The sequence below is a fragment of the Emys orbicularis genome, chromosome 24 (genome assembly GCF_028017835.1).
Source record: "Emys orbicularis isolate rEmyOrb1 chromosome 24, rEmyOrb1.hap1, whole genome shotgun sequence".
In the NCBI taxonomy this organism is placed as follows: domain Eukaryota; kingdom Metazoa; phylum Chordata; order Testudines; family Emydidae; genus Emys; species Emys orbicularis.
In genome coordinates, this window is record NC_088706.1 from 4,517,723 (window position 1) to 4,527,266 (window position 9,544).

Here is a 9,544-nt window from a genome sequence, read left to right on the forward strand (position 1 = left end):
ACCCATTGCCACCATGATGTCCTCGGCGCGGGGTCCCGTGCTTTGTGACAGGTCTGTGCCACTCTCAGACTTCAGGTCCTCACCGCGCTGCCGTAGCCTCCTCGCCCGATTTCTCAGCATCTGCCTCTGGGAAAGGTGGATGATAAGCTGCGAGGCGTTGACAACGGCCATAATTGCAGCGATGATCGCAGCGGGCTCCATGCTCGCAGTGCTGTGGCGTCCGCGCTGTCACTGACCAGAAAAGTGCGCGAACTGATTTCCCGCCGGCGCTTTCAGGGAGGGAGGGTGGGAGTGACGGTTCGATGACGACAGTTACCCAAAACCACCCTCGACACATTTTTTTCCCCAGAAGGTATTGGGGGCTCGACCCAGAATTCCAATGGGCAGCGGGGACTGCGGGAACTGTGGGATAGCTGCCCACAGTGCACCGCTTCCAATGTCGACGCTTGCCCCGTTAGTGTGGACTCACAAAGTCGAATTACTGTCCTTAGTGTGGACACACACGTTCGACTTTGTAATATCGATTCCACATATTCGATTTAAGTAAAATCGAACTACTCTCATAGTGTAGACATACCCTCTGATGTCTAATTCCCTTAGGCACCGTTCACAAATAAATCCCAGCCTTCAGCGGTAGTGGCTCTGCAGGGCTAACTGGAGTCAGTTGTAGCAAGAAGTTATTGTCAGCCGTGAAATCTGCAGCGCTGACGCCAAGGCCAGAGAGGAAAGCTGCTGAGTAGGATAGGAGCCATATTTCCAGCCCTGTTCACAGCACATCAGGCAAGGGGAGGAGGGGGCAGCAAGGGGAGGGAAGTGAGTAGAATTGCAACCTCCCCCAAAAGACAGTTACCTTTCTGTAACTGGTGTTCTTTGAGATGTGTTGCTCGTGTCCATTCCACATTAGATGTGTGCGCTCACCACATGCACCAGTGCTGGAAGTTTTTCCCTCAGCAGTATCCATAGGGGAGCGGCACTGGCGCCTTCTGGAGTGGCGCCCGTATGGCGCGGTATATGGGGTGCTGCCGGCTCCCCCTCCCCCCCAGTTCCTTCTTGCCGGAAACTCCGACAGTGGGGAAGGCAGGCGGGTCGTGGAATGGAAATGAGCAACCCATCTCGAAGAACACCAGCTACGGAACAGGTAACCGTCTTTTCTTCGAGTGCTTGCTCATGTCCGTTTAACATTCGGTGACTCCCAGCCAGGGCCGGCTTTAGGAAGTGCTGGGCCCAATTCGAACATTTTCGGCGGGACCCCGGCAGGGATGACTAACCAAAAAAAAAAAACCCTGTAAAAAAAGCCCTTTCGTTTCTTCCATGTATTATTTACTTTCCATAACTATATAAATAATAAAATTATATATTATGTACATTGCATCATATATGCTGTTGATCGGTTATTAATGAGCTCCGTTTCACATGTGCGGGTCCCCGCCACTCCCTGGGGGGGATGCACATGTGTGGGTCCCAGCTGTTCCCTGCCCCCCTCATTGAAGCAGGTGTGCAGGGTTACTGCCCTGGGAACTGCAGGGCACCACTGGACATGGGGCTGGCTGGAGGCAAGGCAGGGGCTGACTGGAGGTAGGGTCTGGCTGCAGGCAGGGCAAGGGGTGCGGGGCTGGCTGGAGACAGGGGTGTGTGGGGTGGGTTGGTTGGCTTCAGGGGGTAGGGGCAGGGGTTGGCAGGGCTGGAGACAGAGGAGTGCGGGACTGGCTGGCTTCAGGCAGGGGGGTGCGGCAGGGGTTGGCTGGAGATAGGGCAGGGGGTGCGGGGCTGGTGCGGGCAGGGGTGTGCGTGGGGCTGGCTGGCTTCGGGCAGGGCCGCAGGGGGGTGCGGCAGGGGTTGGCTGGAGACAGGGCAGGGGGTGCGGGGTTGGCTGCAGGCAGGGCGGGGGGGCGGGGCTGGTGCGGGCAGGACAGGGGGTGCAGGGCTGGTGCGGGCAGGAGGTGCAGGGCTGGAGATAGAGCGGGGGTGCAGCAGGGGCTGGCTGCGGGCAGGGCAGGGGGTGCGGGGCTGGGCAGGGGGTGCAGCAGAGGCAGCTGGAGCCCCAGCCCTTTAAATAGCCCCCAAGCCCCCCGCTATCCCAGGGCTCTGGGGGCTATTTAAAGGGCCCGGGGCTCCCCTGCTTCTACTGCCCCGGCCCTTTAAATAGCCACGGGAGCCCTGGGGAAGCTGCGGGGCTCCGGCGGTTATTTAAAGGGCCGGGGCGGTAGAGGCAGCGGGAGCCCCGGACTTTTTAAATAGCCCCCAGAGCCCCGCAGCCCTACCCCAGGGCTCCAGCAGTGGGGCTCTGGTGGCAATTTAAAGGGCCTGGGCCCTTTAAATTGCCCCCTGGGGAAGCCGGGCCACCCCGGTATGGCGCACCGGCTCTTGCTGGTACGCCATACTGGGGCTTGGGCGCGGGGCCCGATTCAGGAGAATTGGTTGAATTGGCCTAAAGCCAGCCCTGCTCCCAGCAGTTCCCGTGGAGGCGGGTAGGAGTTCTCGGCTGTGCAGATTGTAATACAGCTCTGCCAAACCCAGCGTTGTCTCTGGCCTGCTGAGCATAATGAGACATGAACGTGTGGACCGAGGACCATGTCGCGGCTCGACGGATGTCCTGGATTGGGATGGGCGCCGGGAAGGCCACCGAAGATGCCTGTGCTGTAGTCGAATGGGCCCTGTCGATTGGCGGTGGCAGGACCTTCGCTAGCTCATAACAGGTCTTTATGCAAGAGGTGATCCAGTTGGAAATCCTTGGCAAAGAAACCGGAAGGCCCTTCCTCCTATCCACCATAGCGATGAAGAGCTGGGTCAATGTACGGAAAGGCTTGGTACGCTCCAAGTAAAAAGCCAAGGCCCTCCGGACGTCCAGCGCGTGCAGATGCCTCTCCTCGGCAGTCTGTACGGCTTGGGACAGAACAGAGGCAGGAACACGTCCTGGCTCATGTGGAAGGAAGATACCACCTTTGGCAGGAAGGCCGAGTGGGGCCGCAGCTGGACCTTGTCCTTATAAAACACTGTGTAAGGCGGTTCCGAGGTCAAAGCCTTAATCTCTGAGGCTCGTCTCGCCGACATCACCGCCACCAGGAAGGCGACCTTCCAGGACAAGTAGGACAAGGAGCAGGAGCCCAGCGGCTCGAAAGGCGGGCTGGTGAGCCTGGAGAGAACCCTTGCAGGACAGGGGCCCATCCCTGCGGGTAAAGCCTCTCAAGGCCCCTCAGGAACCTGACAGTCATGTTGTGAGAAAAGACCGTCTGACCTTGGATCAGCTGGTGGAACGCGGAGATGGCCGCAAGGTGCACTTTGATGGAAGAATGCGCCAGACCCTGGGTCCTGAGCTGCAGTAAGTAGTAGAAGATGGACTGCACTGAAGAACGCGGGGGAGAAATGCTGCGCTCTGATGCCCAGTGGGAAAACTTCATCCAGTTGGCCAGGTAAGTTAGTCTCGTGGATGGCTTCCTACTTCCCAGGAGGACCTGCTGGACCTCCTCCGAGCAGGTACACTCCTCTGGGTTCAACCACGGAGCATCCATGCCAAGAAGTGTAGAGACTTGAGGCTGGGGTGTAGGAGCCGACCGTGATCCTGTGATAGCAGGTCCAGACGGTAGGGAAGGGGCCAGGGAGAGGCCACCGCCATGTTCATGAGCGTGCAGAACCAGTGCTGGCGAGGTCACGCAGGGGTGATCACGCTAACCTGTGCCTTGTCCTTCTTGATCTTTACTAGGACCTGGCTGACAAAAGGATCTGAGGGAACGCGTACATCAGCCCCTCGGCCTGGGGACGAAGGCATGGGAGAGGGAGCCCTTGCTCAGGCCCTGCCGGGAGCAAAACCAAGCACTTTCTGTTTTGCCTGGTGGCAAACAGATCTACGTGGGGAGTTCCCCACCTCCGGGTGGAGCGACCACTCGTGGTGAGAGGAGAAATCCCGGCTGAGGTGATCCGCTAGGGCGTTCCTGATGCCGGGAAGGTGACCAGCTTCCAGATGGATGCCATGGTCAATGCAGAAGTCCCAGAGACGGAAAGTCTCTTGGCAGAGAGCCGGTGAGCGTGCTCCTCCTTGCCTATTCACGTACACGAACTTTACAAGAACTCTAGATCGTACCAACGAAGCCAAAGCAACGCTAGCAAGAGCAGCGAACGGTCCGTGCACCGTCACTGGCGGCAAGAAGGAACCGAGGGTGGGGGGAGCCGGCAGCGCCCCTTATAGTGCGCCATATGGGCACCACTCCAGAGGGTGCCAGAGCTGCTCCCCTACAGATACTGCTGAGGGAAAAACTTCCAGCACTGGTGCATGTGGCGAGCGCACACACATCTAATGTGGAATGGACATGAGCAAGGACTCAAAGAAGAACCATTGTTTTGCTGCATTAAAGATAGAGATGATGGCAACAGCCCCATTGGTCTGGTGCTAGGATACGGAGTAGGGATGTACCCACAACTATGGTCCTTTCTATTCTGCCTGATGCAGGGGGCATGCATAAGAACATAAGAATGGCCCTACTGGGTCAGACCAAGGGTCCATCTAGCCCAGTATCCTGTCTACCGATAGTGGCCAGTGCCAGGTGCCCCAGAGAGAATGAACAGAACAGGTAATCACCAAGTGATCCATCCCCTGTCGTTCATTCCCAGCTTCTGGCAAACAGAGGCTAGGGACACCATTCCTGTCCATCCTGGCTAATAGCCATTGATAGATCTATCCTCCATGAATTTATCTATTTCTTTTTTGAACCATGTATGGTCTTGGCCTTCACAACATCCTCTGGCAAGGAGTTCCACAGGTTGACTGTAGGTTGTGTGAAGAAATGCCTCCTTTTATTTGATTTAAACCTGCTGCCTATTAATTTCATTTGGTGACCCCTAGTTCTTGTGTTATGAGAAGTAGTAAACAACACTTCCTTATCTACTTTCTCTACACCAGTCATGATTTTATAGACCTCAATCATATCTCCCCTTAGTCGTCTCTTTTCGAAGCTGAAAAGTCCCAGTCTTATTAATCTCTCCTCATATGGAAGCCGTTCCATACCCCTAATCATTTTTGTTGCCCTTTTCTGAACCTTTTCCAATTCCAATACATCTTTTGAGATGAGGTGACCACATCTGCACGCAGTATTCAAGGTATGGGCGTACCATGGATTTATATAGAGGCAACATGATATTTTCTGTCCTATTATCTATCCCTTTCTTAATGATTCCCAGCATTCTGTGAGCTTTTTTGACAGCCGTTGCACATGGAGTGGATGTTTTCAGAGAACTCTCCACAATGACTCCAAGATCTCTCTCTTGAGTGGTAACAGCTAATTTAGACCCCACCATTGTCTATGCATCTCTTGGAGGGGGCGCTGGCCGAGGGCTGAAGCTATGGAGGGTGGGAATGAGCAGGTCGGGGGAGAGGGTTGTAAAAGGTGTAGGGGACATGCCAGAATTAAATGCTATGTAGTAGGAAGAAGGAATGCTGCTGGGGCTGGTTCAGTGATTTGTGACGGATGTTCTTGAGTTTTTAAATGTGTCCAGGGCACCCAGCATTTTGGATTGTTAGGGAGCGTGGGGCGTGCCCCTTAGCGTGCAGTTCAAAGTACATCCATGTTGGGGTGCCACCTGCATCAGGACACTGTGTATTCTTCATACCAGACACATGGGCCACAGGACGGAGCTCAGATTTCTGGGTTCTGATCCCAGCACCGCCACCAACTCCCACGGTCAATTTAAGTAAGGCGCAGGGCGGCTCGGAGCTGTTTTATCCATCTGCATCATGGCGCTTGTGGATGGATTTTGTGCAAATAAATCACTGAGCCCTTTCACAGAAAGTTGCTAGAAGCATTTCACGTCTGCATGGGAGGGAACTACACCCACTCTCTCTCTCTCTCTCACACACACACACACACCATTTGCAGTTAGAAGCAGGGTCTGGGGGTGTTTAAATAAATAGTTTAGAGAAGATACAAGTGGCTGAACTAGTGTTATAGGGCTGGAGGCAGGACTCAGAGGCTGATGCTCTCTGGACTGTGTTTTGCAGGAGGTCAGACTAGATGATCAGAAAAGTCCCTTCTGGCTTTGAAATCGAAGAATCACAGCTCATTGTAGACCGACTCTCTGATCGTCGGGGCCCTGGGCGCTTGGGACCCCTGTACGAGCGCGTACCGAGGACCTGCGGGGTAGGCCGTCGCTACGCGTGGCTCATGCGACATCTAATGGTCTCGGACACTATCCGATGGTCCCGAGACATTTATACAGAGCACATCACCGGCCACCGCCAATACCGAGAGTGAGCTGGCGTGACTCCGCGCACCCACAATGAGGAAGAGACCTGAAGACTTCCTCTGTTGGACCCTATCCCCTGAACCCACCGAACCGAACTGAACTCCACCTTCTGAGGGTCATCCTATCCTCATTACCCGGCCCACTTATTTATACCTATGATTGCCTGTAACTCCTGTATGAGTGATGCACCCTCACTGCTTGTTGACTGTACCTTGATTCATCCACCTTGTACCCCCCCATTGGGGATATTGCCGACTGTATGTGTTATGTGCTATCCAACGTCAAAATACTAACATCCCCCTATACTCTGTGTGTTACCCCTGATGACTAATAACTGAAGTTTCAACACTCTGTATCATCTATTTGTAAACATTTTCTAATAAAATTTTAAATCTGTTCCTTCTCCCGCCCCACATGTAGGATATGGCATCAGGCAAGAAAAAGTTCCTCATAGCTGGGAGAGCCCAGGGCAGCTGCTCTTCAGCATGGCTTAGTGGGCAGGAGGCTAACAATTGTGCACCCACTTTCAGGGTGAAGATGGGCACCTGGTGGAATCTGAACCAATTGCCCCAGGATAATCTAGACTGAAATTCTGGACTGTTCCCTTAGAAGAGCCCAAAGCACCTGCTCCCCGTCCTGGCCTGGGGCAGGCAGTTTTGCTGTGGGGCCGTCGCTTTCCTGTACGCTAACAGCTCCTGCACTGAACCACCTTTTAGGGCCTTCACAGAAGGCTGCAGAAATAGCTCAACCCGCAGAGCCGGTTGTGGCATTTCCACGGGGGTGACCTGCTGACGGGAAATGCCTTTTTCACACAGAACGATTCTGTGGGGAAATGTTCCGTGTCGCCAGAATCGACATGACCCCTGCCAGCCTCCCAGGCGCTTGTCAGCTTCACTTGCAGCCCGCCCAAAGAGTGAAATTGACAAGCGCCTTGGAGGCGGGCAGCCAGCCAGCTGGAAAATTCCAGTTTTGGTCCTTTTTGAAATAGAATTTTTTGGAATTTCTGGCTTGTGAAAAAATTGGAGGTTTTTGCTTTTCCTCTTGAATTGCATCAATATTTTACCAGACCCTCAACATTTCCCACAGGCTGGAAATTCCCTTTTCCAGGCAGCTCTACTAACAAGCTGCACACAAGTGCAACAGGCCGACTGGTGCCAACCATGATGAACGGCTGGCCAGCCGAAGCCTGGTCTTTCTTCGTGCAGATTCTGAAGGTGACCAACATCCTTCTGCCCCTAGCACTCTTCTCTGCTGGGCAGGCTGTGACATGGGGGCCTTAACTGTGCCATAGGTACCAGCTGCAAGGTAACTGCTACTCAGCAATATCAGACTCTCTCTGCCCCCAGAGGCAGCTGTCTCCCACAGCTGGGCCATCTCCAGCAGCCTTTGCTGAGAGCACCAGGCCAGCCCTGGCTAGTGTTGTAGGTGAACCGGGGCAGGAATAGGAAGAGAGATGGACAAGGCCCTTGGGAACTGCAGTGGGGGGACGACTCCCCTGCTCAGAACCTTTAGAGCTTTTTTGGGCCCAATGGGCAAGACTGGAAGACTTGTCGCTATAAGCCAATTGACTCCAGGCCAGGAAGATCCAGTCAAACCTCCCTCCAGGCCCAGTACGTGCTGGCTGGTGCTGCACAATCAAGAGGTGCTCTCCTTGAAATGACAAGCTATGGGCCCATGCGCCGTTCTAGCTGGTGGCCAGAAGGGAAGTCTGAGTTTATCGCCCCTTTTAGGAACTACCCGGGACAGAGTTAACGGTGAGTCGTGGACACCATTCCCTTCTCCAGAGAGGGAGTTTCAGGACGTGGTTGAACACGCAGCAGTGGCTGGCTTTGCCGTCTTTCCACAAAGTGCTCGGAGACCCGTGCAGCAAGACCGGCGCTACCGCAAGAGAACTTGGGGTTCACAGCACTGCAAAAAGCACCATTCTCCTTCTATGGAGAAATGCAGCGATAACCTGGCCTTGGTCCTTTATACAGCAGGACCAAGCCACTCCACCCCCAACATCCTGTGACCCAGACACCCCTTGATGCCAATGGGCAGAGGGCATAATGGGTGCGTAGGGGTTTACTGGGATCCCCTAGGTCTGATGTCTACATAACAGTGCGACAAAGGGTGGCATATGAGGTCTCCATCAACAGACAGTAACGTACTGGTGCTCCCAATCCTGGCGAGATGTACAGATGTTGTTTTAGGAGTTTTGTATCTATGCTGAAAACGATGTTCTGATGTAAATGAAGACAGGTCACCAGCAGGTTCTGTTCAGGTCAGGTGTACAAGACACTTAACTCCCTGACTAACCATTGTGTATTGTGTGTCTTCCAATGTGAGTCTATTTGAATATGGAGCCATCAGCTAATCAAGACTGCAAAGGCGACGAGATCACAAACCCTAGCTGACGGAACACCCAGCAAGGGGGAGGTTGGTTTATGACTAAGATCAAAGAATTCACCTGATAAGGAGACACACGGTTTCCTTCACCTGGGGACAAGCTGCCTGCATGCTTGTCGTATGAACAGAGGGTGACAGCTAGCCTGGCTGTTAAACGCTGGGAGACAGGCTTTGAATGAGAGCTAACCAGATGTCTGGCTGCCCTGTCTCAGGGAGGTTACGTCTAGGCTCTAGAAGGCATATTATGATTTTGTTTTAGATGTAACCAATTGTTTCCAATTCTTCCACCTACTCGCTATTACTTGAATCTCTGTTCTTCCTTAATTAAAACGACCCTTGTTCACAAACCCAAGTGCTGAGAGGTAAGCGGAGTGGTGAAACTGGAAAGCTGAGGTGCACCGTCACTTTGGGGCCAGCGAATCTGTAAATGCTGCGAGTGTCCAGAGGATCAGGGGCTGGGTACCCCAGGGGACGCTTGGGGGTTTGGCCCAAGCCTATCGCTAACCAGCAGGACAGCAGAGCCTTCGTAGGCTGGAAGGGCCCTTGGCTGGGGGAGTCGGAGAGCTGACCCCTGGCAGGCACAGACAAGTTCCCACATGCTAAGGGCTGGTGGTAGGGACCATGGGTACACCCGGGAAGCATGTCACGCACATCCATGCAAATTATACCCCACTGCTGCAATGCTGCCACCTCTGGGGTGAGGCACAGCAGCTGTTTAACATGACCTAGCATTTTAAGGCAGGGAGTAGAGAATAACCAGTTCTAACCGCAGAAGCAATGTTACGTAACTGGCGTGTAGTTTGTCAAAATTGGGATTTGGCAAAGAAAAGAGAGTCAACACGCACATACTGTCTGAATAGTTTTGGAAAGCCAGAGCTTGAAACGGAGCCTGCCGTTCTTTGAACAAACTCCACGGGCAGGC